Source organism: Cuculus canorus, chromosome 1 (genome assembly GCF_017976375.1).
Source record: "Cuculus canorus isolate bCucCan1 chromosome 1, bCucCan1.pri, whole genome shotgun sequence".
Classification (NCBI taxonomy): Eukaryota; Metazoa; Chordata; class Aves; order Cuculiformes; family Cuculidae; genus Cuculus; species Cuculus canorus.
In genome coordinates, this window is record NC_071401.1 from 141,217,898 (window position 1) to 141,244,072 (window position 26,175).

The window sequence follows — 26,175 nt, forward strand, 5'->3', positions numbered from 1 at the left end:
TGCCCTTTATAAAATAAACTTGGAAATAAATTGCTAAAGTGATCATAATGGAGAAGCTTTGACCATAGAACCCTAGAAGAGGTTCTTCAAGATCACAGTCCACACTTGCCTTGCTCTCAAGCTCCAAAATGATTTCTAACAGAAAACTACTTAGCTTGGTCAACGTGTATGTTTCTAGGGAAACACAAAATACTGATTTCTGAAAACATAAATAACAGTTAAGTGTCCTAGACTCTTAGGTTTTAATAAGATTTGTGTGCCTTCAACTTTTGAAAATTTCTTTGAAAAAAATCTATTGCCTTCAACGAAGATTGAAATTAATGAGGTTTGAATAACCTAATTTTTATTCCCAGTTACACTCATTTAAATTTAAAGATTACAGAACACTCCAAGCATGAACAAATTAGTCTATTTTTTTTTTTTATATCAGTTTGAGATCAGGAAAGAAGTGCATATTGTTCATTGCAACTTCAGTAAGGCTTTTGACACTTCATTCATAGAATGTAACATCCGCATAGACAAACAAAGAAATGGATTGAAAATTGGAAGAACTGTCAGGCCCAGAGGATTGAGGTCAGCATTACAAAACCCGGTGGGAGGCCAATCACTGGTGGCAAACAGCAGTGTCAACAATGAGACCAGTACTGTGTAACATCTTCATTAAATGGCCTGGATGATGGAAGAGTCCACACTTAGCAAGTTTGCAGGCAATACAAATCTGAAAGGAGTGGTTGAAACACCAGATGGTTGTGCTGCTATGCAGAGGGACCTCACTAAGCTGAAGAATTCATCCAACAGGAACCTTATGAAGTTCAACAAAGAGATATCATGGAGTCTCCATACCTTGAGGCATTCGAAAACCCAACTGAACACAAACATGGGCAAACTACTCTAGATGACCCAGCTGCTTTAAGCAGATAGGGGCTTGGACTACAAAATATCCAGTAGTCCCTTGCAACCTTATCTGTTCTGTGATTTTTTCAATTACAGTAGGGTTTCAGGATAAATATGCACTGATACATCTTGTAATACATGTGGCACAAAAAAACAGTGTGCAACACACAAACCATACTGTCTTCCATAGTTTAAAAGTACAACAGGTCAGTTCCTTAGGTAATAGCTTCTCTGCGGAAACTAGTCCTATGTATTCCAATTTGCATCAGTTGAAGTTAAGAACAGGGCACATTAACATGGTTTTGTTCTAAATACAAGTTTCAATGTCACCCTGATAAAAAGACTTCAATCAGAACAATTATTTTTAAGAATGTAGCATCTTGCACGGAACTGTTATAATTATTGCCTTAATCAACATCATAACTTACAATACAATTTGTAATTAACATATGGTAAATAGCATCCGCCAATTAAAGTATCATGTGCACTGTACATCTGATTCCTGTTTTAACTGGAATGCAGCTATTTGTGCTGGATCTTGTCCAGGGTCTCTGCTTTGGCCTCTAATGCTCTTTGATGAGCAACCCTTAACTTTCTGCTGCAGTTACGAGGAAGACAAGATTCCTGCACATGTGAATTAGGTCATAGATATGAACCCTGAAAGGAGGTTCATTAGTCATTTTTAGAGCTCCGCTACTTTAAAGTAGAAGAAAATAAATCACAGAACATGTCCACTTCATCACTGCATATTGTCATCACAGACAGCAAAGTTGAATCTGTATTAATCACGAATATCCCACTGTTTCCCCCCTTGTTCCCTGTCCATCCTTTCACTTTTTTTTTTTTTATGTATCATGGCCTACAAACAAATACAAGCATTTTATTTAATTATTCAAGGTTGTATCTCTGCTGTAGCCATGTGTTCTATGGATAGCTAAGGATTTACACTTTTCCAGGGCCACCAATAGCTGCTCAGCATCTGCCAGGACTGCACAGTTTGTCTTGACAAATAATCACTTTACTATTAACGATCACTTTCCTCAGACATGCCACTTTCTCTAGAGCAAGGATTCTCAAGCAGCAAGAACTGACTGTTTCAAAGTTGTATATAGTCTAAAGGATTGACTTGCCCTGTGCACAGTTCTGCACAGAGCCCACAGCTTCTGCTCCTGACAGATCTACAATACTCAAACACACGGTGCTCGTCAAACCATAGAACACAGGTATCAGATTAAACCTCTCGCACACTAAGAAAAAGCATCAGACAACTAGAAATTCCAAGCAACCATATAACCACAGCATAAAGGAAAACTGAGAACTATCTTAAAACTTTCATAAGCATTGCTTTGGCTTTCCAAAACCAAAATCATCCAAAGGAACATGTTCCAAATTGGAAAAAAAAAAAAGAAAAAAAAAAAGAGCACCACAGAAAGAGTTTCTGCTTTTACTTGCCTCACTAACTCACTCTAGAGTGGCATGATGATCTTTCTCAAAAAGATTCCACCACTGGCTTTGGTGGCAATTCTATTTAGGGTCCAACAGGAAAAGCATGCTGAGCAAACAGACATCGCCACCATTATCAGTCAAGCTACAGAAAACAGTTTGAGTCTTTGAAAGACACCCTTTCAAAAAGAGTAAAGCTGTGACCTGATACTCAAGATGAGACTTACTACCTAACTCTGCCATGTGATTTGGCGAAAGGGTTTGGGTGAGATTAAGGGCAGAGGTTTGCCTCAATGCTGCTTATTCCCCTGCTGCCCTTTGATTCTCACCTGGTCAGATTTTAAGTCTTTGAGGTCTTGGAATTTTTTTCTATATAAGCAGTGCTTGAGCTCCTCACAATTGTGATGTAAACCTATTAATACAGATAATAGAATATGTGTTGATTTCTTTTGTTTAAGACAGAGAAAATACCAATAAAAAGTCAAAAGAAGCTCACAAAATTTTCCGCATTAATCTATTGACAACATGTTGCAGAGTCAAGGTCCATTACGACCAATGCAGACTTTGCTTCAGTCTGAAAGGCAAAGCTCAGTTATCATTTCCATCTGTGTAACGTACGTAGTAGTTTTATGTGCAATGTTCCATCATGTGTTCTTGTTGCTGTCAAAAACCAAAAGGGAAGAAAACGGAAACATGAATCAATGAAGTCATTTTCCATCCCACATACAACCTCAGGCTGAAATGATGTCAGATTTCATAAGCAAAACAAATTTGAGTGGCAGCAACATTTGAGAGGAGGAAACCCAAAGGAACCCTATGTTAATCAAAAATTGGTGCTGATGATTCAACAGGCAGCATCCCTACCGCAAAGCCCATGATGAATTGAGGTCTTTGTGTGATATGTGGCTGTCACGGCTGGAGAACTTTGACTTTCAAAGAGGAGGGGGAAAAAGCCTGTAAGGGCTATGCTCTCTCACACACCAAACAAATACTGAGGGGACTGTGAGACTGCTTCTCTTTACTCCCAAGGGATTCAACCTCCTAGTGTTACATAAAAGTCATATTAGTCTAGTAACGGTTGTAACCATTGAACTCAATGATCTGAAAGATATTTTCCAACCAAAATCATTCTGTGGTTCTGTAATTTCTGACAACTCTCAGTCATCCCAACTAAATTATGAATTGTGCATAAATAAATACAAAGAAAAATACCTCTTGGGTCCCTTGGATTCTCTTACTGGTGTAAAAATTGGAAGGGTGGACATGGGAGCCAGTTATTCTAGCACTGTGCTAGTTAGGATGTTGCCTCTGGCAGAGAATTTCTTCACAAGATAGCTGCGGTTAGATTGCATCCTTTTTTGCACCAGATAAAATGGACGAGACTGAGACTGATAACATAAATCTCAGTCTTGACCTTTCATCACCACTGGAAGTCCCAGTGCAATTTTTACGTAAGTAGAAGCGCTTGGGAGAATTAAATTCTAGTTCCCCTCACTCAATATCTCTTCTGTAGATTAAGATGTCTATGAACCCTACCTAGACAGGGTACGCATGGTGATATCCTGCCTGCCAGGATTCATCCTGCCATATGAGAACATAGCTCTGCTGCCTTCCCCTTTCCTTCTCTTAGTCAAATGGGCTTTAGCAAAAACAGAAATCACAGAGTTCAAGACAATCAAGTTGAAACTGCTTTTACTTCATTTCCCTCTCCCTGAATTGCTACCATTTCACGTGCCCTACTGTTCAGTACAGAACCCTCCATTTGAGGTAGGATTTGAAGAGGATGAGGGAAAGGGGGCTGAAGGAAAAACTGACCTGATTTTTCCCCTTGCATGTCACATTTTAGAAAGATCGCTGAGGAAGGTACATGGCACCTTAGCTGATGTATTAGCTCCTCCTGTCATTTCAGGATAATTTTGGGCTTGGAAAGAAACATGGCAAGCTTGAACCACATTAAAGTCGTGATATAGCAAAGTGCTTTGAAACACATGCTTACAGTTAAGCATGTGCCTAAATGCTTTGCTGAATTAGGAGCTGTGTTGGTAAAAGAGCAATTGATTAATCATTTCTGACAACCACCAGAAACTAATGAGCCACAGACCTCCACTTTTTCCTCCGAATGACTATACTTAAACTCGAGGAAATTTCATTATGGAAACAGAAAACACTTATAAATAAATCATGTGTCTCCTTTGCAAATATTAATTTTTATCTGTAATTAGTGCTAAACTCAAACTTCCTTTCATACAGTAATCGGAGACAGTGTCATTTGCCCTGTGTAACTGGTTACTCATTCAGACCCATAAATTTCTTTCTAGAATTGCACAGTTTATGGAAAGTTCTATGAACTCAGCTAAATCAACCATGAAATAAGCAGCACCCAACATACTAACCAAAAGGTTGCTTGATCGCTACAAACTTCAGAATTAATCAAGCTGGCACTGTACAATCCACCAAGAAATTAAGAGCTCAGTACCACAATGTGCTGAAAGCTGCTTCAAGCTGTTACTCACTGAGAAATTACAGGATCAAGTCCCAGGCAATTAACACAGGCTATTCAAGCTCTCCCACATGAGAGATGGAAAAGGTCTGAAAGACTGAGGGGAGAACCTTGGTCCTCCAAGATGCAATCCAACTCTCTATTTGCCAATCTGTACTATATCCTGAAGGCTTTTTAATTAGCAATGTATTTTAGCTGGCTTCATTTTTTTGTAATTAGAGAGAGACAGGAAAGTCTTGTGGCTAAAGCATATCTACATGAGCCATGACATTCAAGTTCACCATCAACCCTACCCAAATATCGCTAAACAACTCATCTTGTTTTTCCTAACACCATTATAATAACTGAAGAGCACAGACAACACTTCCAGTACAACAAAAGCAGTCTCTTACATTAACACTGTGAGGTCCTGATACAACAGACACACTAAGAAACTTCAAGTCTATAAATTTCAAAATAGGGACACTAATATCTGAGGTCTCGTTGACGTAATTCATAAGATGTCTAAAATTATTACCCCTTTTTCCATCTTTACACATACATTTTAATAATATGATCCAGATTTCAGGTGTAGACGTATGGTATATAATGAAAAATAAAGTTAGAAATACAGTATTGATGCCCTACAGCATAACTTTAATGGGTGTTTACAGTGCTTGAATGGGAAAGACGGAAGTGGCCTTCACACAAGTTGCTAACTGCAAAGAGCTGGGTTTTTAATTCACGTGCTCTTTCTTGAAAGTACACTAGTTCACCTATAAGTCTAAGGATAACTAAGGAAGTTTGAATTCATGATTGTGGTTGACTAGTTCCACTTAGGCTGAGGTTTCATAATCATTAGGCTTCTGCACAAACATAACACCAAAGCCTGTAAATCTGATCATCTGGGATCACATTTTTGCCCGATTAGCTTATGGAGTTTACACTAGCATTATAACTTAGTACCACCTCTGAGACCACTTTGCAAGGAAAAGCAATACCTAATCCACCAAAAAATCCTGCCAATATGAATTTAACCTGTCAGCTTCCTTGTTATTAATAGGAATCAGCAGAGAGAATTTATATCATAATTGCATTACACCATCCAACTACAATATTTCTTATTGATTACTAGGAGCCCTAACACATAATTTACTTTATCACTGAACTTTATCACTTACTAGCTAGACAGAGACTTCAGTTTCCACATTTTTATTTAAAAGCTTCCTGAATATCCGTTATGGCCTTTGTAACAGAGATGAACTCATAAAGGCAGCTCTGAGGAAAGAAAGGTGACATGACTAACGTGTCTGAGCATTGGGGAAATGACCAAAACCTATCAAGTTGGTGGAAAAAAAAATTGTTTCAGTTCCCTAGGTTTGATTCAGATCAAATATGCACACACTCTAACAATGCCTACGAGGAAAGGGCGGGGAAGGAAAAGGAAAACACTTTGTTTTTCTTTGTAAGGCTACATAAATAAGATATTACATTACTAAGTCTACACATAACTAAGTGTTTACACTCCTGTTACGCTGTGAAGAGGAGAACAAGTATTTACCTTTGTGCAAGTGACTGTTATCAATATGTTTATTCTAATTCAGAGCCTGGCTCAAAACCTACTTGAAAGCCTATTCTATGTTTCCATGGATTTTGATTAACATTTTGTAACTGAACTTAATACACAAACATAATTTCATTAACAATACCTAGCACTCATTTGAGGTCTACATATGTACCACAGTAACATGCACAAGACATTCGTAGGTTCAGACAGAAAACTTTCACCAGAGTTTCAAAGAGACAGACAAAGTGGTAAACTTAAAAACATATACCCCTATTCATTCAGTGAATGGGAAAGTTGGAAATCACAGTTATTTCCTATTTGTAGCAGAGTGAAAACCTACACTGCATCAGTTGTCACCCTAAGAGTGACAACCTTTGTATTTCTAAAGGTGAATACTGCAGTTAGATGTTCATCAGTGCAAGAAAGCTTATTCCCTTAGTAAAGTCTCCTGTGGGAACATTGGCCAGATTATGCCTGACCCACACAGAGCCCACAGAGTTGCACCATGGATATCTGGCCCTATCCACCACACCCATACCTGGGCAAATAACGTAAAGAACTTGTACTCTTCAAAGGATAAGAGTAATTTCTTTGCTTGTTTATAGTAACAGATCCATTCTGAACTTTTACGATTACACTTAAAATAACAAGTCCAGTTCTGTTTCTTTAGCCTTGTATTTCCAAAGCTTTTTTCTCTACTGGATAGTTGTACTGTCCGACACTCTTTTTCATTCCCTCTCTCTTTTACAAAGTAGAAAAAGCTGGCTTGAATTGAGTGGATAACTCAGTAGCGTTAAAGAATGTAGATGGATCTTTTCCTGCGAGACTGCTATTGGGAATTCAGCATATTCAAACCATGGCAAATGAACTGACAGTCTCTTTGCTACCAATGTCTCAATTTAATTCTTTAGAGAATGTATGTTACAAGAGAGCTGTTCTCTTCATTAACACACAACTGAGAATCTAGGAAACATCCGAGAGGCCAAGTTTGAGACAATCTGGATTATCCTCCCACTGCTATGGTAAATTCACTTAAAAGACTCCGAAATCTTTCAGTTGTGGGACAGTAAGGACAGTTAGAGGAGCAAGTAACTCTCCTTAAGCTCTTTGTTTAGTATGGAAGGAGCATGGCTTCCATTCTATTAAACATGACATCTTCCAGAGGACTTATTCCACTTTCAACAAGACATATTTGCTCTTCAGTCACAGCATTACCTCTTCTTTCTCAAGATTTCTAAAACTAGATATTAAAAATACATATGAAGCACACCCACAGCTGCTGAAGAAACTTGGCTCCGGATCCAGCCTGCTCTCCTAAAGTATTTCTCTAATTGCTGTTCTAACCACTTGCAAAAACTCACGGAGGCATTTTATGAATGCATTTCCCCTTCCCTCATTGTTCTAGGACTTGCCTCCCTATTTTAGCATATTTTGTTTGTCAGCCTGACCTATGCTTTGAAGCCACTTGGTTGTAATGTGGCTGAATACATTTAGCAGCCCTAGTCATTGATTAAAAAGATCAAAATTCTTTATTGACAAATTTTTCTGTTAGTAGCTTAAAAAAAATATAAAAGTCTTTTGGGAGTTGCAAGTGAATGAACTATTGACTGGAATCAGAACATGCAAAACCAGGCAATTTTCAGATTTGAGCATTCTAGACTTGCAGGCTATACCTCTATAAAAATCATTATAGTGGTTTGCTAATTGCTTTCACAAATACTAGATAGTTATTTACTAAAAGAGGAAGCAATTCTCCTTTCTTAAAAATGAAAAGGAAAAAAACCAAAGCCAGGGCTTATAACAAAACACATTGTATAAACAATATTGTATGACTGGAGATACAGCAATTACAAACAGTACTCTCTTGCTCTTGAGTACTGGTCAGTCCCTGGCTGGAGTTCTCAGTCTTTCTGCAGAAAATCAGATTCATAGAATCACAGAATGGTTTGGGTTGGAAGGGACCTTAAAAACCATATAGTTCCAACCTCCTGCAATGGGCAGGGACACCTCCCACTAGATTAGGCTGCTCAAGGCCCCATCCAGCCTGGCCTTGAACACTTCCAGGGAGGGGGCATTCACAACTTCCGCAGGCAACCTGTGCCAGTGCCTCACCACCCTCATCACGAAGAATTACTTCCTAAAGTGTACTTCCTCTCCAATTTATAGCCAATTTCCCTCATCCTGTCACTGCATGCCCTTGTAAGAAGTCCATCCCTAGCTTTCTTTTATCCTCCGTTCAGGTACTGGAATGCCATTATAATGTCTCCCTGGAGCCTTCTCCAGGCTGAACAACTCCAACTCTCTCAACCTGTCCTCATATGGGAGGTGCTCCAGCCCTCTGATCAACCTTGTAGCCCTCCTCTGGACCCATTCCAACAGTTCCATATCCTTCTTATGTTGGGGATTCCTGAACTGGACACTACATCACTTCAGGAAAGATGAGGACCAATTGAAAGAGGGTCCAGAAGAGGCAACAAAAGTTTTCAGAGGTCTGGGAAACATGGTCTCCATGGAGACCTTGGAAAGGTTAGATTTGCTGAGCCTAAAAGACATGGTAATTCTCCTCACATATATTAAAGAAGATAATTATAAACTCTCCATATCCACTGAGGACAGGGCAAGACTTAATGTGCTTACAATGGAGCAATGGAGACTGATTTTCTCCTTGACACTAGTGATCCCCATATCGATTAAGACACATGGGAAACTGTAAAAAGAAGGATGGTAATATTTTGTAATACTACCTGCCAGATTCAGAGAAAGTGCTATATGCCTGTCTTCAAAAAGAACGGCAGTAAGCTGGAGCTAATCAAAGGACCACAGCAAAGAGGAGGAAGTGCACAGTCATTACGTTCTCCACAGAAGCACTCGCAGAGAAACATTCCTAAGGATTCAACAGGCAAGTCAGTGTATCCTCATAGCCAAAAGGTATCAAAAATCGATGACAGACGTAACAAGACCAGAACCCAAGATATTTTGACTATGGACATTATGTTAACCATAGATAACAATCAAATCAACATACAAAACCCCAATCCAAAGCCAGACTGGGATAACTATATGAGTATAATGAACTCAAGATGCAGAATATTTTTTGCCAAGCATACGGTTTTAAAGTCCATTAATTCAATTTCTTTTCCTTAAAGTAAAAAAATATGATCTTGAAGATTTAAAGAGAGATTTTAAAGGGATACAATGGACAGTTACTAGCTTTGACTTTCACTGAGAGCCCGTTTCCTGTCCTTGAAACTCTCCTGCTAGTCATTACTATTTTCACTTGAATTTCCCCACATATTTAATTCGTTTATAAAGTTCCTTTTCCTGTTGTTATAGAGCTCTGATCTGTTAGGGTTTTTTTTTTTTTTATCATAAGCATAACATCAGTGATAGCAGCTGTAACTACTACACTACCAACATCAGCATTCTGCTTCCAACAGCGTCTATGAGGTATTCAGAAGATGATTAAACAGATCCACAATTCACCTATGAAACCATGCAATAATAAGCAGTAAAAGACAGGTGAACTCTTTTTCTGAATCCCTCAGCATCCAGCTTATGCTCTGGAGCATGAGATCTGCCTACCTTTAACTTCACAGGCACATTTACAGATTTATACATAAAGCAAAATCTTCTTTTATATCCAAGCTACTTAATCAAATTGTTGGCAAGATGATTAACTAAAATTCTGGAACAGAGAGAAGAGGAGAAAAAAACAGCAATAGCAAGACTTTTCTCCCCAAAACAGAAGTAGATGCAGTAGCTCACTCTGTTACATCACAGAGACATATTGAAGGAGGCATACAGAAAAGAACAACATCCAAAGTAACACCACAATCCCATCCCAGGAAGAACTTAGGTTGGTCATAATCAATCAGTGCTTAAAACCAGCTGCCTTTTAAACACATGAAATAGGCTGGACGCAGAACATGTCTGTATTTTAGTGCTGTACTGCTGGTTTACCACTAGGAAGATAAATCGAACCCCAAAATCTCCTACTGGGTTAGTTAGAAGTTCATCAAAGACTTTGAAGCTTGGATCCAGGCTGTAAAAAACTCATTCAGACTCATGTTCATACTCGTGGAAAACCTGAATTCTTTGTGAGCTCAATCACCCCAGCCTTCCTGCTGTCACAGGCATATTCATGTCATACAGGTGAATCCTTTAACAGAGTCGTTTGGCCTTAAAATGGACCACCTCTGAGGGTCTAAGACCCTCTTTGCTTGAATCGAAACTGTCTTTTGTCTATATCAGGAGTACTAATATTTAGGCTACAGTAGGGTTTACTAAGCCAGCCACTAAAAGACCTTTCTGGGGACCAGTATGGAAATCCAGTCCTCTTCTAAACAAACTCTACGACCCCTAAATAAGTCAGTCCGCATCTCTGCTCCATCTCTGCACGTGCCTATATTTGTCTGTTTTCATTTGGAAACACTTCAGGCAGGAATTGCATCTCACTAAATAGTCATGTGAACAGAGTTGTATAGCGTCACTGACATACAAAACTCCTCCTGATCAAGCGTATGTTGCCTAAACTGGTTCAGCCACATCAGGTTATTTCCAACAGGAAAACTGAGGTACAGTAAAACAAGGCATCTTGCTGAATTCCTGTCTCTGCTCACACAGCTCAGTCCGCTAGACCCGTCCTGGTGGTTTAGGATTTAGGCAAGGAAAGGTCTAACATACAGATGCCAGTAACAACTGGATTAGTTGTGGTGCTGACAACAACAATAATATTGCAGGAAGTTTTCCTGCTAAGGCTGCTCAAAGCCAGCCAAAACACAGGCTGCAGTTTCAGCAAGTGCAATGTGAGTCACTTTGGTTTCTGTGCCATGTTACCCTGCCACAATCTCCCCTCTCACTGGGGAGATTGCTGTCCTCCGCGCGTAACGATATATGGTTAAAACTATGCCTTAGTCTAGTCAAATATAAATTCTGAATAACTTTTTTATTTTCATATTCTTTATAAATGGTCAGTTGGGAGGTTGCTTGGTTGGGGAATTCTTCTGTTTGTTCATTTTATGTGCAAGCTGGGTGGTGTAGAGAGGAGGCAAATCAGGACCTCTTATATTCCTCTCTTAGTTAAAGTTGGATCAGAGTTCAGATGAAAAAGTGCCAACATTTTCAAATTTCTCTCAGAGTATTTTAGCTGGAATATCTTGTGGACAGTAGTTGTTCTTGGGAAGTCCACCTACGGCCAAAATTCCATAGAAATGCTTCTTGTAAGAGCTGAACTACAGCCCTGCAGCAGATCTCCTTTCCATACTGGGCCTAAAAAGGGAACTGATGGAAGTGTTTCTCTCTCTATTCCTTCTCCATTTCACTTTGGCAAATTCAACACAGAAGCTGCATATCAGAATAGTTTGTTTTGGAAGGGACCTTAAAGACCATCTAGTCCCAACCCCTCTGGCATGGGCAGGGACACATCCCACTAGATCAGGCTGCCCAAGGCCCCATCCAACCTGGCCTTGAACACTTCCAGGGATGGGGCATCCACAAATTCCCTAGGCAACCTCTACCAATGTCTCATCACTCTCGTAGTGAAGAAATTCTTCCTTACGTCTAGTGTAAATCTGCCTCTCTCCAGTTTATACTCATTGCCCCTAACTTCCATCTATTTTTCCTTAGTCTGATGTGTTGAGGGAACACAGAACACAAATAGTCACCCAGAACCTCTTCCCTCCTGCCTCAAGAGCTCATGTGCCTTTGCACATCCTCCTTGCCCTTTTCAAAACTTTCATGCATCTTTTAGTCCTCAACAATGGCTTACATCTATGGCAAAAACCTTCACCTGGGCAGCAACTTTCACACAAGTGGTTTTGTACTCTTGCATACTCTGTAAGCCGTTGTATAATACAGTGAAAAATTCAACTATTGCTAAGAAAACTTTTTTTCAATTATGTTTATTCTCGGCCACCTCAGAACATTTACTTCCAAATATAAACTTAGCTTACAAAAAGTATAAATCATGGGTATGTTTGTAAACCTCAGGGACCATTACTGCAAGTTTCTCAATTCACATAAGCAGTACCAGACCTGATTAAATAGACTGCCTATGAGCCAGTCAGGCTTTCAAGTATGTTAGAGTACTCAGAGAACCTCCCACCAGGTATCTACCACCAATAAACACCACCTCCTCTCAAATGAAGATCAAGTGGATGTTTCTGCACGGAAAACATCATCCACTTAGTACTTCACAAAAATGATAGATAGTGGAGAGTTGGACAAATCTGCCTCCAGCTGCATCTGCTTTATGCAGCAGGGTATGGAACAGTTTTCTTTAATCCATACATTGTGCCAGTGAGTAGATTACCAGACTGGGTTCCGAAGAAGCATTTGTGACCTGTCACCATTTGCGTAAGTTCAGAATACATGTAAAAATAATATTTTTTTCTCTCCATGCCCCACTCCTAGCTCTGTTATGTTTTTGATTACATTGCCTTCATTTCGCGCTGATATAAACATACCTAAACAGAGACAGGTCCACTTCCTTTTCCAAGGTTTTCAGCTGATTGTGTACTTGCTTGTGCAGGTCTCTCAAAATAACAGTCTACAGCTGGGGAAAACAACAAAGCAAATTCAGACATATTAAAATTAGGCTCTCAAAGGATCTCTGGTGAACTTAGCAGAGGTTACTTTCAATATATAGGTTCACCATTTTAATTTGATTTAATTCTCCTCTTCTCTTAGCAAACAAGGTGACAACTGGTTATGCACAAACAGAGGTTTTGATGATGATCTTCCTCAACTTCCACAAGCCTGGACAACACAAGCTTACAGAATGCGTAATGTGGTTTGCTGCAGTCTTTTGCTGAAATAGTTCACATTTCCACTTCTTTATATTTTCCAGATCATGTAGAAACTTGAACCAGCCTTCATAGCAGCATTACCAAATGCAGCCAATAAAGTGTTATCCTTTGACACACACAGACACAGGGGTCAAGAAATCAAATGTCTTGCATAAGATCATAGTCACCATCAGCAAAATGCCCAGTCAGAACTCATGATTTCAGGCTCTTGGCAGCACAGCGATGTCTTTAGCTATAAACCGCAGCCATGGTTTCAGTGTTGCCTCTTTGAAAGATGCTACCAAAATTCACAATCAAAAGGCTCAAAGGTTTAAATTTGGCCTTGTATAATCCTATTTCTTAGGAGTACACCCCAAATAATGCATGATGTGGTAGCAGAAAGAGTCCAAGCAATATTAAATTAAATACAAAGGCAACTTCACAGGGCAGAAAGGTATTATATCTAACACATCTCTGTGGTGATCACACCTGGAATACTTCATTCAGTTCTGGAGAAGTCATTTCCTGGATGACAACAACAAGGAGGAAGATCACAAGTGTCATAAAGGTGTTAGGCAAGCAGAAAGGGACTGACCTACACAGAGAGATTATAAGAGCTAAGGATGAGTTGGCTGACTAAATCCAAAGAAGGGAACAATGATTCATGTCTGCAAGTATTAAAAAAGTCATTAGCAAGAGCAGAGAATCTTGTTAGTGAAACAAGTGTTTATAGCTACAAGGAATAGTAGTAAATTAAAAATTATGAAAACTTTATTAAAAAAAAGTAATTTTAGCACCAAAATCACTAGAGTACGGGGTAGACCTGATAATATGCTTAACCAACACTACTGAGCCTCAACTTTTTGTCCTTTTGAAGTACAAACTTTATCAACCAGATCCAGAAAACACTCTATTCTGAAATTTTATGTTGAAAATAAGTTTTGAAATTTCCTAAATGGAATATTCTATCCCTGGCTGCGAAAATTTCAGGCATCCTTAACCTTGAATCAACACTGACAATGTCAGGCCCATTGCTTTTGCACTAGTCCAGGTATAAGCTACACACCTCCAACGATGAACTCACTGAAATGAGTACAACAATGTCCCAAATGGGGCATTTGCCAGCTGCCCCTGACACTCATCTAACCATCCAGAAGAACAATCATGAAAACTAATGCCCGATCCTGTTTTATTTGGCTTTGGGATAATTTGCAATGATGTATGAACTAAATAACTCAATATTTATAATTTTCTGCTTCTACTCTTTGTTTTCTCCAAGAAACAGGACAGACACCTAAGAGGACCTTGTTGACAGTCCATCAGGACACAGAAGGCTCCATCTGCCAAATTCAAGCAAACCTTCTTGCAACAGTTGAGAGAGTGACTGATCCATTTATTCACCCTGCCCCTCTGCTGAGGCCTAACATGCCGTAGATGAGCCTGCCAAAAGGAACAAGCATACTTGTGCCTTCACTGCACTCATGTTTTTCACCTGAATAACAGCATAATATCTAACTAATGGGCTTTTACTGGGACCTGATTTACAGACTGAGCAATATCTGTGGATGAAAAGCAGAAGAGAACCACAAACTTGTGCTATAACAATGCAAACTTTGGGTTCCTTCATCTTGGAAAAAGCTCTTTTTTTGGCTACCAAAATTTAATGACAATTTTTAAAGTGTTCCATTTGTCTTATTTTATTAAACCTGCTAGTTTTTAAGAAAAGCAGTGACTGTCTACTCCATAAAATATGCGCACAAACAATAAGTACATCAAAAGCCTATTGCTGGTTGGCCAATTTCCATATAACCTAATATGGTTAAGAAAATGTTTGACTGGAGCCCAGAGCAGAGTGCCAAACTTAACAACTCTGCAGTACGTAGAGTGCCACAGAGCCCTCTGCGTAGGCTCACTGTAATTTCAGCCAGTGTAGTTACTAACTGTTCACATGAACTAGACCATAATTGTACTTCTACACAGTTACAAAACCCAGATACCTTTGTTCTCTCCTCTGCCAATGAAGATTAACACTGCTGCCGTACAAGGCTTTCAGAGATACAGGCTCCTTGGAGTGTTTCCCTTCTTGGGCTAGATTTATTAAGGAAATCCTGGGTATCCCGAGGATATGAAAGAACACGTACTGTATGAGGCACTCTGCATTTATGTAAACACCCCAGAAAGAAGAGGCTTTAAAGGTCTCCAACAAAAGAACACACTTTCTGTATCTGCTCCTAATGTACATATGAGAGGTTTTACAATATCAAATATTGTAGGTATTTTGCTTATTATCTGCCTTGCTACTATTGCTGCTTATGAAACTTGGCCAAGCACAGATTGCTTACCTACCTCTATCTTTGTGCCCACTGCAAAATAAGCTTTACCCACTTGTATTATGTATTTGCATTTCCATCTTCCAAACGTCACTGAGCTGTGAGTGGCTTAGGATTTTTAAAATAGTTAAGTCAAAAAAGGGTGACAAAAAAAATGAGTTACGTTATCATGGCCAGCCAAAGTCACACTTTGGTCCTCTCACTTACTCTTTAATCTAATACTACTGAAAAAAAACTGTTGCAAAGTCTGATAACAGGGATTTGGAGACAGAGGAAAAGTGCATTATTGAGCTTGTATCAGTGAAACAAGCCACTTTAGGCATTAAAAGAACAATGCTACCTTGATTATGCAAAAGGGTTAGCTGGCCTCTCCCAGATGATTTCCTATGAGATCATATGCAGACTTGGAAACAGAAGGGACTGGTTTCAGGAAGTTTGGAAGCCTTTTATGGATTATATTAACAAGGCACAGGCTGTTCCCTAAAACTGATTGTACATCAAATTCCATTACTGCCACATTCTATTCATTGGAATGAGTTTAGCATATATGATAGTACCAACAACAACCAAAAAAAAAGCAGCAATTCTCTCACTTAATCCCCGTGGCTTTTTTTTTTTTTTTTTAAACAGTACTGAGTATTAATTGTAGCTTTGTGGGTGAGAACACTACAGAGAAGTTTACAATAGGATATCTGTTAAGTTCCCTAAACCTTAAAACATTCTACAGAGTTTAGCCACAACTTCATAAAAAGTTAAATACCTATCTTGGGTTAGAAAATAAAATCAAGGTTTTGGAATGATAGCTAATAATTAATAGAGGTCAATTTTTATTTTTTCTCTCCAGTAAGTGCTAACAAAAAATATACATCCATAAAAATAAATCAGTACTTGAAAAAACATAGGTTTTGCTTTGCTATTTGAAGTCTTAGCTAATGCATTTACTACCAAACACATTTTTCAGTCAGTTTAGTTACCATACATTCAATTCCTAATGTAGAAAATTAGAAAGCAAATCAGCAATTGCACCCCTCTATTAAGAATTAACGCTATGTGCTTTCTTATTTTTTAGATTTTACATCTAGGCATTATCCTGGCTACGCATACAAACACACATGCACCAAGACTGCCCTGTGGTTCCAAGCAGAGCCATAGGTCTATAAACACACTTTGAATGCTGTAACTCTGTTTGGAATTGTCAAGGTATTATCAAGCCTCTGCCCTTCAGCCTCCTTAACAAAGCTTATGCATCATTTGTTTTTCATGTTAACTCTTTGGCGATGCATAAGTTGCGTGCTGAGCTTTATAAGACCTGCACTGTAAGAGACTGAATTTCACTATGGGAGGCAAACTAATCTGTTAATTGAATTAGCTAACATTTATTAGCAATGATATCACTAGATTTTGGGTTCAGCAGAAAGTAACACAACGTTTTCAAACAGCATGACATCTTCTCTTCTGTTTAAAGACTGGGGAAGAGAGGCATGGGTAAATGCAGTTACCTGCCCAAGCTCAGCTGGTCACTCCACAGCAGCACCTCCTGCATTCCAGTTAAGTACTTTCTTCCACTGGATTGCACTTTCTCCTACTGTCTGCATGGTTCTAATGCTAATATAATCTGCATCATTCTGCTGTGACTGGAGAACCAAAAAATTTAGAAAGAAGATCGTCCTAGAGTCATTCTCATCTGTTATTAGAAATAAAACACATTTTTACTCTTGTTGGGATTCAATAAGAGTAAAAGGCACCTGAGCAAAGGAATGAAGGACTCATAAGATTTATTGTAGTTATCTGTCTAATGATAGCACTGTGTTCTGTGCTAAAAAGGATGCAACAATTAAAGACAACTGTTGCCTTTCCTCAGTCTGGGGAATAACAACTCCTGATACCATCTCCCAGGAATCCATGCTTAGAGCCTTGCCCATCACTATTTATAACTCAGTAAATATTAGAGGTTTCACATCTTTTGCCCTGAAAAACAAGACTTTTGGCCTTAAGATTTCATTGGAAAATGGTTCAGAGAAGGCTGTTACTCTGCAACAGTGTTTCCTTCCATCGAAATTTCCTCTTAAAATATAATGCCCTAAGGAGGAATCACAGACCTCAAATGTACCACAAATATGGACGAGTATGCCTACAGGCATTTGGAGACTAGGAATTTGCCCAAAATATTATCCTTAAAGAATTAACCAACTCTGTTAGTCAGCATAGTTAACAGTCCCAAAAAGTAATTCCACCCTGACATGCCTTTGTCAGAACAGCTCAGCAGTTGCATACTGCATTGTTTTCCACTGTTTAAGGATTAATTTCCCAAGCACTGAAACTGGAGCCTTTGAACATCTATGTGCAAATTAAAAAAAAAAAAAAAAAAAGTTTTGGGAGCCAATACTGTCCAACAAACTGCCACTTTCAGGTTTCTATTACTCCTGGCTTCATCCCAGCTGACCCTGCTTTGCCTTTCCTTCATCTCCTGACACAAGCTGTGATAGTCAGAGCCCAGACAAGCAGGTAAGGTATGGCCAACCACACAAACTCAGTATGGTCTCGGGTCTCTGCCTTGGCTGGGACTGTTGGATGCAACTGTTGAACACCAGTCATCACAAAAGGCTGACTAGAAAAACAGTGTGAGACAGATAACGTAATTCAAAGGCAGGCCTTTGTCTGCTTTCCATTAGGGTTTATGCAGACACACATCCATCAGTTCTGCCATGTATACAACCATGACTTCCTGGGACACTTAAAAAACATTACCCTCATGGGAAAATTGAGGATCAGATCTATGACATCTCTCATCTAAGACACAGCCTTTGACAGTCGCCAGTTATTTCAGAGAGGTGTTCAACAAACAGGCTAACCATTCAAAGCAGGTCTCTTCCTCACCTCTTAGTGACATTGATTTCTTCACTTAAGTTTCAAATCCCTTTAAATTGTTTTCCTTAATTTTCACTACTACAATGCTGTATTGTAGTATTATTTTTTTATAAATGCCTCATCCTTTTGGATCAGTAAATTTTCTACACATGACTTCATAACCCCCACCTGTGTAGTTAGAATGATGCAGTTCCCTCACTTGGAACAGTTTGTGCTAAATATCAATTATAAAACAACTGTAGTCTGGGAACATTTATTATTATTATCAGTGCTTAGCAAGACTATTAAGTGCTGAATCAACAATCTATTGAAAGGCAAGTTTCCTCCCACCTGGCAAACATAATTGTTTCACATGTCCCTATCAAACTAGAACCAGAACACCTAGGGAATAGAAAGTCATAGACTTTGCTAACATATTCAGCAATGTTATTATCTTAATGACATATAATAGCCCTCATAATGATAAGCTTTCACTAGGAGAAAGACTAGTGTGGCTGTTGAGATGATGAAATTACCTCATTCCATAACCTGTGTATAAAGTGAGGTGCATGTTTGCAAAGATGACCACATGTAGGTTTAACAATAAAGGCAAATGAGGATTAGGTCTTGTCAAGGGCAGAAACACTCCCTTCCCATTCAAGTAATGCCCAGGGATGATGGGAGCTGTGATGTGGAAGAAATTCTCCAGTGTTTCAGAAAGACAGATTATTATGCACATATTTACTCACAATCCTTAGCACACAAAAAGCTAACGAGGAAACATTGAGGCAGAAGACTACTAAATACCCAGGCTATTTCTGACAGTCATTTCAACAAAAGACTACTGCGAACTATATTTCTGATGTGTTAAATTAAGATGAATTGCCCTGAATTAAGCACAAAATGGCCTCCTTCCATAACAGACCTTGAGTTTCAAAGGAAACTAGGTTAACACTAAAGTGTTGCTCAGATAAATTTTCTCAACTGAACAGAAAATATCTCCAGGGGAAAAAAAATTATTCATTCATACCATATCTCACCAGTTACAACGACCTTGAGCCTAGATGATGCTGCCACTTCAGCTCCCAAGGGATTCCTTGAGTAATCAGAGCATTACCACAGGCACTGGAAATGGGTGAAAATTAAGAGGTCAAAGACAGAAGAACTTTATAGTATGGATGAACAAGAAAGAAGATGACTAGATCTCAATCCTCACTGCAGTTGCTAGGTACAGTTGCACCACTGAAGAAACTGACTTGCAGCTCATTTCTTTTTCCAGTGACTCCTCCTTGAGGAAGAAGAAATGCCCAAGCGAGAAAGAGCAGTTCTGACAGACTCTGCACTATGCATCTGAAGTCCCATTAAGGGAAGAGTCGCTTCCATTTACACTCACCTGTTCCTCCTGCTATGACTGTAACCCAATCACAGTATAATGCAATCCCGAGAAGAGCTTGGGAAGCAACAGCCAAAGAGATGAGAATTTTAATAGCCAAACTGCAACGATTAATATGGAGCCAAACTTGATTATGCCCCCATGATTCACTTCATGAAAAATATCTGAGGGAATTCCCTGTTTGTTTTGGCTGTAGACCAGCACGGTTCCTTGATTGCTGGCTGCCTCCAGTCAAAGATGCAAAAACGTTTGGCTATTTCTGCACAGCTGCTGGGCCGCTGGAGTGCATTTACACAGTTTTCAGTGACAGGTTGTTTGTTTGCTTTTACATGTCCATAGCCACTTTGTGACTGTTAAAGTGTTAGAACCAGCCACCTCCAAGTAATAGCCAAGGATAAATAATAACAGCTTGGGCAGCACGTGGTGAGACTGGAAATTGCCTCCGAGTCATGCCTCAGCAGGAGAACTGGAACGATTTCCTTGGGGAATAGAGTTGGGTATCTCACTTGGAATGATGTAATCCAACTGGTAAACTGCTCTAGGGGCTCCCATCCCCTTTCAGGAAGGAAAAAGACAAAACTTCCAAACGTCTGCATACTCAAAACACAAACACTTGGTATCACAAAGTCCAGAGAATTTTTATTTATCTGTTAAATGAAGTGTAAAAAGATATCTCAAAAATGAGCTTGGATTCACAATCAGCCTCTAATTAAACAAATACACGATTTACGTTCCCTGTTCTCCACCTAATCAGCACAATCAGCAGACGTCTTTAGAGTATTCATTAGGCTAAATGGCTTGAGCAGGAGATTTGACAAAGCTCTGGAAAAATATATTGTGTTTTTGCAAGTGATGCGTTGTATCATTTCTTTTAGATGTCTAAGTAGTAGCTTTGATGGGGTAGGTGTGCTTATCTTAGGACACTTTGAGGAGCTTGTTTTAATTTTATACTGCCTTCCAAGTGAGGTCTTATGAAGGCAGCATGTGGTGGGAGGATGGGAGACTCAAAGTCTCCACAACACATACAGTGCTATGCTCCACGGTGGCTAAACACAACATGTGCCCTGTTGTTTTACTAAAACAAGTAACACCTTTGTTGACCCAAGAACTACCAAAATGGAAAATCACAACTGTATCCAGCTGATGTGGCAATTCCTACAGGAAATTAATCTGGATGTTCCTAAGACTGCATTGCACTAAGTGCTGGAGAGATCTACTTTTTCTGAGGTTTGCCAAAGCCAGGAAATTTGGTAAAAGGAATAGAGATTCCCTCTGACTATTGCAGAGCTCCAAGTCACTGGACTCTCTCAGCCTCAATAAAACTCCCATCAAAGCCAGTAGCAGCTGAAAGTTGTAATCCAGAGAAAAAACTAGATCTGTCCTTGCATCAATAAAGTCAAAACTGCTCCAGTCAATAAAGTCCAATGAGGAACATGCTATTCAGTAATCACGTAGCAACATGGAGGTGATCCAGTTTTTTCAAGTAGGAATTCAGCTTTCACACTGCTTACCCCATATAACTTACAGTAGCCACGAAAAAAAAGAAACACGCTGGCATTGACATATGATGAGGAAAATAAAAATTCAGAAGTGCAATACTGTAGGTATTACTGTAGGTAAACACCAGTCAATTCTGTAACTTCCTGACTGCTGATATATTTCAGAGAGAAAGTTCCAAAGGTGGAAATTAATGAGAGTCTTAATGAGAACATGTAATTTCCATTCAAGGCTTTCACTTAGCCATGCTTCCTGTGATATCTTAGCATGGAGTCGTTCTTAAATGCCCAGATTCCAAGGTACTGGTGAAGCATGGTCCTTATCAGCCAAACAACATTACTAACCTGCTTGAATGTAGGCACACATTTGTTGAGGCAGCGTCAGAATATAAGTGCACACACATATAGCTGAGCAAGGACATATTTTTTTTCATAGGCTGGTTTTATTCTGTGCTCCAAAGCACAGTATCAATAAATAAATAAATCCATTTGCCACATTTTCAAGAATTGCTCAGTGAAACAAAACAAATGAATATTTTATACCATTTATTTCCTAATTGCAATGATATTTTCAATGTATAAAGTCTGTGTTTGAGCCCCCAAAGCTGTCAAAACATGAATTCTTTCCTAAAAAGAAACAATAACGCAACATCAATGAAATGAAAGACTACAAATGAGTGAACACTAGTGACTAGGCAGGATTTGAACCAGAGTCATTTCAGCTTAGATCACAGTGCATTATTCTAATATTTTTTAAAAATTCCTTCCCTCCAATTTAACTAAACCACCTCAATAACAAGTTGGATTCTATGGATTACATTCACATACTGGAACATGTTTTACATAAACAAAGTATAACACCATGACTCTTTGTACGTCAAGCAGATAGTATAAAGTTGGTTGATTTGTTTCTCCCCTTCCTCAAAGTATAAATTAATGGCATGCTACAAAAAAAAACCTGTAAGTTTTCTGAGCTGGTCCTTAAAACCTGGAGTGCATATAAGTTGTCCGGATCAATGTAGAACACAACTTTTTAATGGTTTAGGCCATTTTGGTGATAGGAATGAACACAAGATTTCATTCCCTGTTACACTGCTGCTTATTTGGTATCAGGTCAACGAAGCACATGAACTGCAGAATCAGACCTGAGCTCTGAGGAACTTGAGCTGCAGGGCTTTGCACACATTCTGTTTCAGAAAGATGGGACCTATGGACTGGTCCTTTCCTGCATCAGTAGTACTGTCAGGATGTTACATGCTGATGGGAAATTAGGTTAAGGCACCATAGTCTCTCATAGCAGGGCAATCCTTGTGGGCCTGTTCTATGGTATGAAACAAGGGAACACTTAATAGATCAAAGAAAACTGATGTCATTGAGGTCTACCCACTTCCATTCCCCTGAAAGGAGCTTGATCCTCTATTCTATAGCCTAGATGAAGCTTAATTTGGCTGAAATCCTGAGGACAACCCTCCACGTCATGGCACAAGTAGTTAAATACCTATAGAAATCAAACATGGATTTCTGAATATCTTTGGAGTTCTGGCTCAAGACTGTTAAAGCAGGAGGCGTGAACAACAGCCAAGAACCTCACTGAAGCCATGTCAAGTGTGGCGTTGATATGGAGGAAAGCATTGTATGTGTTGAATTACCCCGCTTTCCAGCAATTCTGGCTGGAGTTCCCAGGGATTGCTTGGCCTGGTGTTATTCAGCTCCTGAGATCAAAAGCCATCCCAACCTAAGTGGATCTGGGCTGCAGACAGCTTAAAAGAGACAAATGGCAAAAATATCTTTCAGTGCAACCAGCAACACCATCTCCCACTTATGATCATCTGAATAGAAAACATGAAAGCCACCATCAGCCACAGGGAGCTGCTCCTTTTGATGTCCTAACAACAAACAACCCACAGTGCCCAATAATACATATGCATAATCACATCTGAAATATTTAATAGGGTAGTCATCTTCAGATACATATTCCCAAATCTTACAGCTGGCCAAGGTGAAGACAGAAATGTGACAGAAAGCTGTAATAAGTTGCAGCTTCCCAGGTGCCTTCAAATATCTCCTTTAAAATGTTATTGTTTACAAGCTTTACATACATATATATATATATATGAATGACCAGTTAAATGGCAAAACAATAATTTTGTCTGTCACAGCAAGGTAACTTCTTTTACACTTTTATCTTACCTATTAAAATAAGTGCTTTAGTTTATCCTCTAACAGCATTTAAGATACCAAAAGCCACATTGCCTATTACTTGAAACAGAGTAGCACTTATTTTTTCAAAGTTTTTCACTGCTGATATGAAAAAGCACAGTTAGCCATAACCTTGCTTGAAGTACAGCTTTTAGTCCCTTTTGTAACTCATACATGAAGCTGAATTTCTGACCGTTTGTCTTAGCAATAGTTCAGTGACAAGTCAACAAGTAATGTTTGATTACATAACAGGAAAAAAAGAAATGCAGGTTACCAGTAGTTTGCTTGCCAGCCTACAAAAACACAGGGTATGTGTGAATACTGCAAATGTAGTCAGAATCCCGTTTTAAAATTTCTGATCAGACATTTTTGGTTAAAACTCCCACCATCTACCCACCTATCCTACTGTCTGTATCAATTCTGGTATCAATCATCAAAGGAAACATTTTCATTTTAGAAAAGAATGGCTTTTTTGAGAATCCTTTAAGTCTTGAACATATTTACTCCAAATAAGGTCACGTCCTATTTTACATATTTTTCCCAACGTCTTTTTCTTTATCAGAGACTGAAAGATAGAAATTCTGTACATTTTTGTGGGATAAATGTATTGGGCAGCCAGCCAGTTCCTAAGCCAATACCAGCAGTGAATTCACAGCTCAAAGAAATGAAAACTCTGAAGAGACATGGGTTTGTGGGAGGAACGTTTTGTTTGGGTTTGTTGTTTAAATCTGCAAAGCTGTTCTTGACAAGCTTGTCATCAGGCTCACAAAAGAGTGGAATTTAAAGCATCATCTGCTCTAAAGGATCTCTAGCACCCAGTCACACCATGCTAAGCACCTCACCCATCCCCAGCTTCTGTCCCTGGGGTTATTCCTACTTTGATACATACTGACAAATCTAATGAGTGCTCCCTGCACATTTAAACAGACCATCAGTAGTCCATATTATAAAATATAATTTTTACTTCATCTCAATTTCTTAATATAATTCGCTTTTGTTTTCATTTGTGTTGATGTAAGGAATAAAACGCAAACCAAGCAACATTTTGCCTAGTCTGAGACTTTGTGACACTGCTGAAATTTAGCCTTTGCTCATAAAAACGTAGAGGCTTTGACGCAAAGATCATCCTACAAGCCTCAGTAGGACAATTATAGTTCTACAAGTTGGGAATGCACTGAGCATCAAACACTTAATTTTAACAAATGCTGTGTCGACAGCAGGCACTCAGCATAGCTTTGGGACAGGCTAAGAATTGGATGGGACTGAAGGTTGTGTCAGCAACACGAAAGCATAACGTTGTCACAAAGTTGTCAAAGCTATCCATCTAGAGATAAAAGCAACATCCCGAGATGAGGCAGTGAATTGATGGCAAAGCCTTATAACTTCTTGCTCCAGAGTGAGAAAGACAGCTAGACAAGAAGATACAGCAGTGAGCGCACTGAAGACAGAGTATTAATGGATGTTCACATTCTGGCTAAGACCTCTCTGGCCCTCAGCTCATTCCCACACACTGCACTAAGTGAGCCACCAGGGAGCAATTTTTCCTGAGTTCCTGACTGATTCTAGCAGCCAAGCACATGTATGACCATGCAGGACATACTCCCTTGCCCAATGGTCCATCCTTTGCCACATCCTTGCACAGTGCAAACAAGGCCCATGGGACAGTCTCTCCCCACAGTCAGCAAAACTGTGACACGCGTCTGAGCATGCGGCATTCTGTCCTGTATCCTGCATCTCACTTTTAAACCTCTAGCCAGCACCAGTACAATGCTAAACACTAACTTCAGCAGGACAGCGTCTGCAGCACTTCCAGAAAACACATGCCTTTCTATAGACTAAAAATGAGAAGCAGGCAATTCTTTCCTTGTTTGGCTGCTGCTGATCTGCTGTTTTTAAAGCACACCCTTTAATTTTCGTTCGTGTTTCTGATAGAAGCATGATTCTGTGCCAGCTACACATTTCACAGAGGATCCCGAACATCCCTGAATCATTTCCCATGTAGTTAAAAGTACATTTTTAGAGTTTAAAGCTTTTTTTTCTTTCTACTAGTGGCTACAGTGTAAGTCATACCTTCCATTTATGAACTTCTCAAAGGCACAAACATTACTCTGTTCATTTCAGACTGGTATGGTTCACATAACTCGCTAATGAAATGTTGGGAGATCTCAGAATATAAAGGTGAGAAAGTCTCTCTTACAAAATCTCACCATTCCAGGAAAATATCCAAAGGCAGGTGCCTACAGCAACCAGAATAAACTCAAACACTCTTCATGCAAAAGAGGGCAGTATACAACTTACGCTTTGTATTTAAATGAAACAGCAAATAGTGTCTTGGGAACAGAGGAAGTAAGAAAAGAGAATCAACATTTATTGGCAAACAGACCTACTGAAGCAAGTTTATTCTGAGACATTTTAGTTGAAACATACTTGGGAAAACAAACTGAACTAAACATTTGAAAAAGATGCAGCTTTGGTTGGTACTACATGTTTTATTTGGTGGGAGTCAATTTTATTCCATAGATTTTAAGACATGTTTAAGATTCCATAGGTTTAGTATTACATCACTAATGGTTCATAATGAAATTCCAGGCGGTAGCAAAAAAAAAAGAAAAAAAAAAAAGAGATTTAATGATAGTACCACACAAGATATAGATACGGGGCCCTTTGTGCAGATTTACTGATAGGAGTGTTGAATGTAGGTTAAAATAACACAGTTGTCTGGCTCACTTGTGCATGCTAAAA

General features: G+C 39.1%; 1 protein-coding gene across 7 annotated transcripts in view; it reads right to left on the reverse strand.

The window, feature by feature from the left end:
• The window catches only part of CALD1 (caldesmon 1), a 191,076-nt gene that overhangs the window by 130,805 nt on the left and 34,096 nt on the right, over positions 1-26,175 (reverse strand). For all 7 annotated transcript variants that reach the window (XM_054061704.1, XM_054061686.1, XM_054061724.1 and 4 more), the window contains one exon: positions 12,848-12,936. The gene's annotated coding sequence lies outside the window, so the exon portion shown is untranslated. The remainder of the gene's footprint in view (positions 1-12,847; positions 12,937-26,175) is intronic.